Source organism: Pteropus alecto, unplaced genomic scaffold, assembly GCF_000325575.1.
Source record: "Pteropus alecto unplaced genomic scaffold, ASM32557v1 scaffold42, whole genome shotgun sequence".
In the NCBI taxonomy this organism is placed as follows: domain Eukaryota; kingdom Metazoa; phylum Chordata; class Mammalia; order Chiroptera; family Pteropodidae; genus Pteropus; species Pteropus alecto.
The window spans coordinates 7,085,460-7,094,354 of record NW_006434825.1 but is presented as its reverse complement, the minus strand read 5'-3'; the positions used below and the strand labels follow the sequence as shown (position 1 = coordinate 7,094,354).

The window sequence follows — 8,895 nt, the reverse complement described above, 5'->3', positions numbered from 1 at the left end:
GATGAACGGCCAGGGGAGTCCAAGATTGCTTCACTCACATGCCCAGCACTTTGGCAGGAACTGCTGGAATCTCGACTCAGCTGGGTTCCTCTCTGCCTAAGCTCGGGGCTTCTGCACAAAGTCTCTTTTGCATAAGGTCTCAGTACTCTATAAACAATGTCTAAGAGATCCGGACAGAAGTCATAAGGCTTCTCATGACCTAGCCTTCGATGTCCCAGAGTGTCACTTCTGCAATGTTATGTTGGTAAAGCAATTACAAGGCCAGCTCAAATTTCAAGGTCGAAGTATGAGACATCACACATCAATGGAAGGATTAGTAAAATAATAAATAAATAAAATAAATTGCATCCATCTTTAATCCACTACAGCCCTCCCTTTGATCACAAATTATTTACATTCTCACCACATGCAAAATATTCCTTGTAAACCCCCCCCACACACACACACCCATTCTCATCCCATTATAATACCAGCTCAGTCTCAAGGTACATGATATGATTACCTGAATAAGGTCCAGGTGCGGATAAAGGTCCCCAAGTGCGACTCCTTGGTGATGGCCTCAGTTGACCTAAAGACCAGTGAAATAAAGGAACACGTTTGTCTTCTACAGACCCAATGTGGGCAGGTGTAGGGATTATTGCAAGATTGGAACAGACATTCCTGTTCTCAAGAGGTAAAGTAGAAGGAACACAGAAGTCCAAGGGTAACGACTTTCTCGCTCTCCTATCGGCCCTGACCAAGAGTCTCTTCCCAGGCCTTCAGCTTCTACCTGCTGCCACATGGTCTCAAAGCCATTGTCACATCTCTCAGGTGTGCATAGAATCACTTGAATCTCCTCTAGCCCAGATTCAAGGGGAGAAGAATGAGGCTGTGACTCTGAAATGGTCAGAGTACCAAAGAATTCGCAGCCTCCATTAATCTACTACAATATGACACTGAGTCTACGTAAAAATAAATGAAGTATATTTTTGTAGTTTGTTTATTTGAAATATGCATTAGACTTTGGTTATCTGACAGCTCTCTCTTTCTTTTGGGTGACTGTCTTTTAAATTCTCTATAATTATGATTGTTATTCTTATTTTTTTATTTACATTAAATGCTCCCAGAAAAAGGTTCTTTGGACCACAGTTTCAGAACCTTTATTTAACTTTTTTCCCAAAAAAGTTATATATGAGAGGCTCATTCCTATTTTGGTTTCAGTATCTTGCTTCCAGGTCAAATTTTATTAGCTTTTTAAAGATATACTCAGTTTGATCCAACAACTATGTGTATGTGGAGTGATTTTTAGATGTGTGTGTTTGTGTGTGTAATATGCCAAACTGCCTTGTAATGGGCTAGTTTCTGAGGTGGTAGACATGAAGAGGACCCAACCTCACTATTGAGGGGCATATACTTTCTTGAGGGTTACCCACAATTTCAACATAAAATTTTAGAAGAATGCATTAGAAGTATAATGGAAGTATTCATAGAAATTGGATATCTTTATTTCTGTTTCAAATCTGATTCTGATATCACAATGCTATAAATAAATATGTTTTCAGTAGAGGGAGATTATATGTAGCCTACAAACCACAATATTAATAGAAAACCACAAAGGAGAAAAGCTGATGACAGAGACTTTAGTTGCAAATTTTACTGACTCCCCAGTCATGTCTGGACTGTATTCCAAATTACGAAGAATCAACTCTGAGCTGAACTCTGATAGTATAAATGCATAGCTCATCTATCAGTCACTGAAACACAAAGGTTCTATGTAACACACTTTAATAGAAACATAGTTCATCCCTACTCTCAAGGCCTTGTAAATCATGAATTAAGAAAGATAAAAAAATTAGTTTTACTTAACTTCTATAATTTATGCTAAAATTATGTAATATAGAAAGGTTGTATAAATAAAGCTTAATAGTAATTATAGCAATAACTTTAATAAAAATAAACTAACATTCATTGAACACTCACTTGCTCCAAGCAGTGTTCAGTGTTCTTCCTACATAAGGTAACCCTTTAATTATAATTCTAACTAGGACATTCTTAAAAGTGAAAAGGCAGACAATTTATAGTTATTCCAGGACTGTCTCGTGCAAAGCGGGATATATGATTGCCTAGCTACATGCTTTGCCTGATAGAGGCCCCACACAACCCCGACATAAAAACTATTCTCAGTCCTCTTTTACAGATATTTGGTAAGTTGCACAAGGTTCCACAGGGTCAGTGGTGCTGTCACTCTGGTCTGTCTGACCCTAGACCTGCAGCTTATGATTCTGGTACCTGACCACTCAATCAACAAGGTTCTGCAGGAGGAGGTCATCGTATGTTTCTCTCTCTCTCTCTCTCTCTCTCTATCTCTCTCTCTCTCCCCCCCTCGCGCTCGCTCGCTCTCTCTCTCTCTTTCTCTGTCTCTCTCTCTCTCCCCATAAGTAACAGATTCTGTCTCATCCATAGATACTGTCCCTCTATTTATTTCCCAGACTGAATGAGCAGAGTGAAAAGCACACAGTAGCCACGCCTCACCTCTATCACTATATTTCCTAAAACATCTTGGGCTCTAACACTAAGCTGCTCTATGCTGTGAATCTAATTAGCTTTTTTTTTTTTTTTAAAAAAAAAAAAAAAGCTAATAAAGCTGGTATTGAACCTTGATGTCTGCTGTATTGAAGTGGGACCAGACGTTCAAGAATCATGGCACCATCTATTAATCACCATTGGCTCCCATTCTCCAACTGCACACAGATTCCCCTCCAGTCATATTAAAATGTGATTTGGCATTTAAATGCCATTCTGTTAGCCTCTTCTAATTGCTATAAGCACATAAAATTGTGTTCCTCTATTCTCAGGGCTTTTCGTTCATAGATTCCACGTTTTTTTTTATTCCTCCTTCAAAGACTTTTAAAAATTTGCTTTACAAACGAACAGACTCATGGACAGGAATAATAGACTAGTAATTACCAGAGGGTAAGGGGGAAAGGGGAAGTGGGGAGGTAGATGGGGTAAAAAAAAAAAGCTTGCTTTAAAATTTTTATATTTTATTGTATATTATATATTTTAAAAGTGCATCTCCATCAAGAGGCAGATTTTCCATATTGTAATGTATAAGTAAATATAATTTTAAAAAGTAATTATATTTAATTATATTATGTAAGTTATTTTTAGAGAGATGTTAAAAATAGCTCTGTCACAGAAACCCATAAACTTAGGTTTTATTCCATTTTATGAACAGGATATAAACATGGGTTCACATCCCCTCTCTGCCATTTTTTAGTTGCAGAACCTTGGGAAAAGTAATTAAAAACTAATCTCTGAGCTGCTTTTCATCTGTATAAAGTGAATAATATTAAAAATCTACCTAATCAGATTGCTGTAAAAATTAAATGACTGGGGAAAATATTTGCAAAAGACATATCTGCTAAAGGATTGTTACTCAAAATACACAAACAACTCTTAAAAAGCAACAATATAAAAGGCAAACAACCCAATTTAAAAAATGGGCAAAGACCATAATAGATACTTCACTGAAGAAGATATAAAGATGGAAAATATGCATAGGAAAAGGTGTTTCACATCATATGTCATCAGGAAAATGCAAATTAAAAGAACAGTTCACTACACAGGTATTAGAATGACCGAAATCCAGACCACTGACATCACCAAATGCTGACAGGGATATGGAGCAGCAGGAGCTCTTATTCACTGCTGATGGGAATGCAAACGGTACAGCTACTTTGGAAGAAAGTTTGGTGATTTCTTACAAAACTAAACATACTCTTACATGATTCAGCAATTGTGCTCCTTGATATTTACCCCCAAAGAGTTCAAAATGTATGTCTAAACAAAAACCTGCACACAAATGTTTGCAGCAGCCTTTTTCATAATTGCCAAGACTTGGAAGCAACCAAGATGTCCTTCAGTAGGAATGGATAAATAAACGGTGGTACATCTAGACAATGGCATATTATGCAGCGCTAAAAAGAAAAGAGCTATCAAGCTATGGAAAAGACATGGCGAAACTTAAATGCACATCACTAAGTGAAGAAAGCTAGTCTGAAAAGACTACATACTACATGATTCCAACTATATGACCTTCTGGAAAAGACAAAACAATGAAGACAGTAAGAAAATCAGTGGTTGTCAGGGTTTAGTGGGGAAGGAAGGATATAATGGCAGAGCACAGAGGATTCTTAAGCCGGTGAAACTATTCTGTATGATATCATCGTGATGGATACCTGTTATTACACATTTGTCAAAACCTACAAGCTACAAAAAAATAGAGTGAACTGTAATATAAACTATGGACTTTGGTAGATAATGACATGTCAATATAGGTTCATCAGTTGTAGCAAACGCACCACTCTGAGGGAATGTGGATAATGGGGGTGGGGGGCTATGCATATGTAGGAGAGAGGTCACATGAGAAATCTCTGCACATTCCGCTTGGGATAATGGGGGTGGGGGGCTATGCATATGTAGGAGCAGAGGTCACATGAGAAATCTCTGCTTGATTTTGCTGTGAACCTAAAACTGCTCGAAAAAAAATCAAGTCTATTACAAACATTAAATGAGATATTTAAAATGATTTTTCACTTTTATGGAGGCATGGTTGACATATAAAACGCTGTAAGGTGTTTAAAGTACACAAGGTGATGATTTGATATACATATCCATCATGAAAGGTGCCCCTCCCGTTGAGTTAATTAACACATCCGTCCCAGGAGCACATGCCAGCCCCGGCAGAGCACATGCCAGCCCCAGCGGAGAACATGCCAGCCCGGGCAGAGCACTATGGTGCTCAGTCCCTATCTCCTGATCTTGCCAAGGGATCTTCTTGCAATTTCCTTCTGAGGAAACTGAGCAGGATGGAAGTACCCAGAAGTTACCATCCCCCAGGCATCAGTCTTCAGCCCTTAATATCCTCACTTCTTGGGAAGGATGCTTCTGAGGGGAATTCCATAAGAGGAAGTAGGGGTCAGCAATGGGAAGACCCCAGCTGCCCTTTGGGGTGACCTGTTCATCAACACACCACACACCGGCTTCCTTCTCTCCCTCAGTGCCCTCACTGGTCTTCTGGTGCTTCGGAGATCATTTACCAAATCAATGGCTTGCACTCAGTCTGTATCTCAGCATCTACTTCTGTGGGAACCTATCCCAAGACGATGTAATAAGAGCTTAATCAAGCAGTAAGTGAGTCACTCTTAGAAAATGCCTTATAGGGAGTCATTAAAGGAATCTTTTAGAAATCTAGTTGTGGTGTTGGCGCCACGTGGCGAGAATCTCTTGTCTACGCCCGCAGCAATGCCATCCACCGGGCCTTTGCTGTCCGTGCAAGTCTTTGGACGCAAGAAGACGGCCACAGCTGTGGCGCACTGCAAACGGGGCGATGGCCTTGTCACGGTGAATGGGCGGCCTCTGGAGATGATCGAGCCGCGCACCCTGTAGTATAAGCTTCTGGAATCTGTTCTCCTGGGCAAGGAGCATTTGCCGGCGTGGGCATCTGAGTCCGCGTCAAAGGTGGTGGTCACGTGGCCCAGATTTATGCAATCCGTTAGTCCAAAACCCTAGTGTCCTACTACCAGAAATATTTGGATGAGACTTCCAAGAAAAAGATCAAAGACATCCTCATCCAGTATGACCGGACCCTGCTGGTAGATGATCCCCATCACTGCGAATCCAAAAAGTTTAGAGGTCCTGGTGCCCATGCTTGCTATCAGAAATCCTACCAATAAGTCCATCAGGGTTCACCTTTATAATAAACGGTGGTCGTGAGGAAAAAAAAAAAAAAATCTAACCAACAACAAGCACCAGAAAGCTAATCTTTAGGTAGCACTATGCTAAGCACTTACATGCATTAGCTCATTCGATTACCACAAAAAGCCTTACGGGGATTGGTATACTATTTATTCCCATCCCCCCTCTCCATTTATTCCTAACAAGAAGGCAAAGCACAAGGAGATGTTAGTAAAATCGCCAATACTACACAGCTACTATATGACGGAGTCAGGATTTAAACTCAGTTTATTTCAAAATCCATGTTCTTACACTCATCCTACACTTTCTCCCATGACAGCTATCCTATAAAATTAGTTCTGTGCAGACTAGCCAACGTATCAGTCAGGTACCTGATCTCAGGAGAAGTCAGATTCAACGTTATCCTTGGGGGTATGACTTCTCCACTGGCAATGTTAATCCATCCCACATACGATTCGCCATGATGATACAGGAAATACAGTAAGGTCTTCTGACAGAAACCTTGTTTTCATTCCCCACAACTCTAGGTAACTCATGATCCTGTTTCACAAGCTTTGGCCTCCCTTCAAGTATTACAACATGGCTAAATCAATAAGTAGAGTGCTGACATGAACATACAAGAATATCTAAATTGAACAGCCAAGAATACTTGGGGAATTCTCTCACTCAGTACCTGTTTCGATACAGGACCCAAACGTACCCAGTTGAGGGAACGGGCTATATTGCTTGCTTTCTTTATATTTCATGCCATCATTGTAAATAGTAAGAATTAAAAAATGATGAACAACTAGGAAAACTCATTTATTGATAATGAAAAAATAAATAATGAATTATTTTTTATTATAAATATATATTTATATTTTAGGCCACCAAAAATTGAAGCATGTATTATTATCAAAACATTGTAGATGGTTTGCTATGTTTCTTTTAAAGAAAGGCTTTTGAAGAGAGATTTTAATATAATTATGAAGCTAGCTATTTCTATTTTCTTCTTATAATTACATATGGGGCTCATCAGACCCCAAGATACTCTGGAAGAGTTTATACATTGAAAAGTCAAATCGTTACAGAAAAAATATCCTTCTGAAAAGTACAGAAGAATAAGAAAGGCTAGTGATATTAGAAAGAGAAAAGCAAAGGCACAAAGGAGTTATATGACCTCCTCAAGGTCACAAAGGGAGTTAGTGACAGAGCCAGGAACAGTGGCCAAATCTTTTGGACTCATTGTCCAATGCTCAATCCACCATACTTTACTCTCTCCATGATGTGCAATTTGCTTCTTAGCTCAAGTCATTCAGATGTGCTCTTTGGCAAAGTGGACTGTTCAAGGAAGCAGAGACTTTCTTCCTCTCAGAGTCTCCCCTGTATCAACACCAGCAGGAGGGTTGCCTTCCTTGTCATTCTGCCACAGCTTACCCACAGAGATATTTCACTGGGTGGGGCTCTGAGTGCCCACTGAGCATGTTAATCCTTAACATACACAGTTTTTTGGTATAGAACATCTGTGGATTCCAAGAGTGAGCAGATGGCACTGAGCTGTGCCAAACTCAGTACCTCTCTCCTCCAAACTATATTCTTCCACAGACTATGGCAGGAGGGACCCCGCGCTTCTCCAAAGCAAGGGGGCAGAACTATGTGCAGTGATATCCTTGAAAAGGAAAATTTCTTACCTAACTTGTTTTATCTCTGTTATTAATGCTTACTAAACTTGTGCCATCCTCAATTTCCTAAAGCCACCTAGCTGTGGGAGCATATGGCCAATGGAAGACAGACTCATTTTATTGGAGAAGTCACTTATCCCCATAGATACTATTTTAATTATATTCTCAAGACATGCCTGTTGGAAACTTCTAGGTCCACGTGCTAAAAAATGATTGCAAGCACTTAAAATGTGTCTTCATTATTTCATGCTACTAAATCTGTTTGAATAAGATGAAAATCTCAATCCAATATTTGTTAATGAGGTAAGAATCTTTTCCTTACTTTAGACAAAACACAAAACTTTGAGAAATATTATAAGTGTGGAGGATGGCTGAAAAGAGCCATTTTATTCTCCATTTTAAAAAAAGCAGTTATTTCTGCTTGAAGCAAAATTAAAATAAAACACTAATTAAATATTTACATTTTATCACTAACACTGACCTTTGTAATGAACAAATTGCAAGTCTCACTGTTCTACTAGCAAAGAAATTTCATGGAAGAATTTGGGGAACTTTATTTAGAAAGCTAAAATCCAATTATAGGAGCTAGGGGATCATGACTCTTCATTACTTTACTGGGTCCAAGTTTGCCATTTAGCCTCCTCTAATCCCATTCACTCAAGTTTATTAAACACTCACTCCAAACCAAGCTGAGTTGGAAAAACCCATGAGTCTTTCTTTCCTGCGTGACTGCTGTACTATTCACGCAAAACGCTACACTCCTAACATTCCACTGCTGACATTTCTGGTCACCAGATGTGCGGAGGGGGTTTCCCACACCAAGCGATTCTCCACGACAGTAGCTGGGCGTCCTGCAATCTCTCTTTTCCATGCATCCCCATGACCCTTGGCTAATTTTACATGTTTTTGTAGATTGCTAAATGCTCACATATAAAATCTGCTTATATTATATTTCACTGTTATGAAAGACTTTTCTGCTGTTTTCTATTTTTGTATCTGCAATTTCTACCATGCAGTAAATGCCCAATAAATATTTTGTGAAGTGTGTATTAGAGAAATAGATCTGAATTGAGATAAAACAATACTAGCTGTTTTAATAGTTCTTGAGAGAAACTGTAAATGATGTGCTGATGAGTTTAAAAACTTTTGGCATTTCCCTACTGCCTGCCAAGTAAAGTCTGCGAAAGGACATTCTCACACATGGGCACATATTTTAAGGAGAGGACGCTGGTGACACTGTACAAAATGGATCACAGGAGTGAGGGTCTGACCACTTAAGAGTCTTTTAAAATACCCCATTTCAGATGTCTTGCAGACCTGAATTAGGACAGTGATGGTGAAATATGAATGATATTCTTGACTAGGTAAGACTTGGCCACTAACTGGATGGAGTAATGCCATAGATGATGGTGACCATGGTTTTGAGCTTGAGTGATCATGAGTCTACTAAGCCGTGACAAAAAAAAAAAAAAAAGGAGAAGGGGGGAAAGAAAAA

General features: G+C 39.2%; 1 pseudogene; it reads left to right on the top strand.

The window, feature by feature from the left end:
- Nucleotides 1-5,286: 5,286 nt before the first annotated feature.
- On the top strand, nt 5,287-5,717 carry LOC102888972 (annotated as a pseudogene).
- The last annotated feature ends 3,178 nt before the right edge of the window (nt 5,718-8,895 follow it).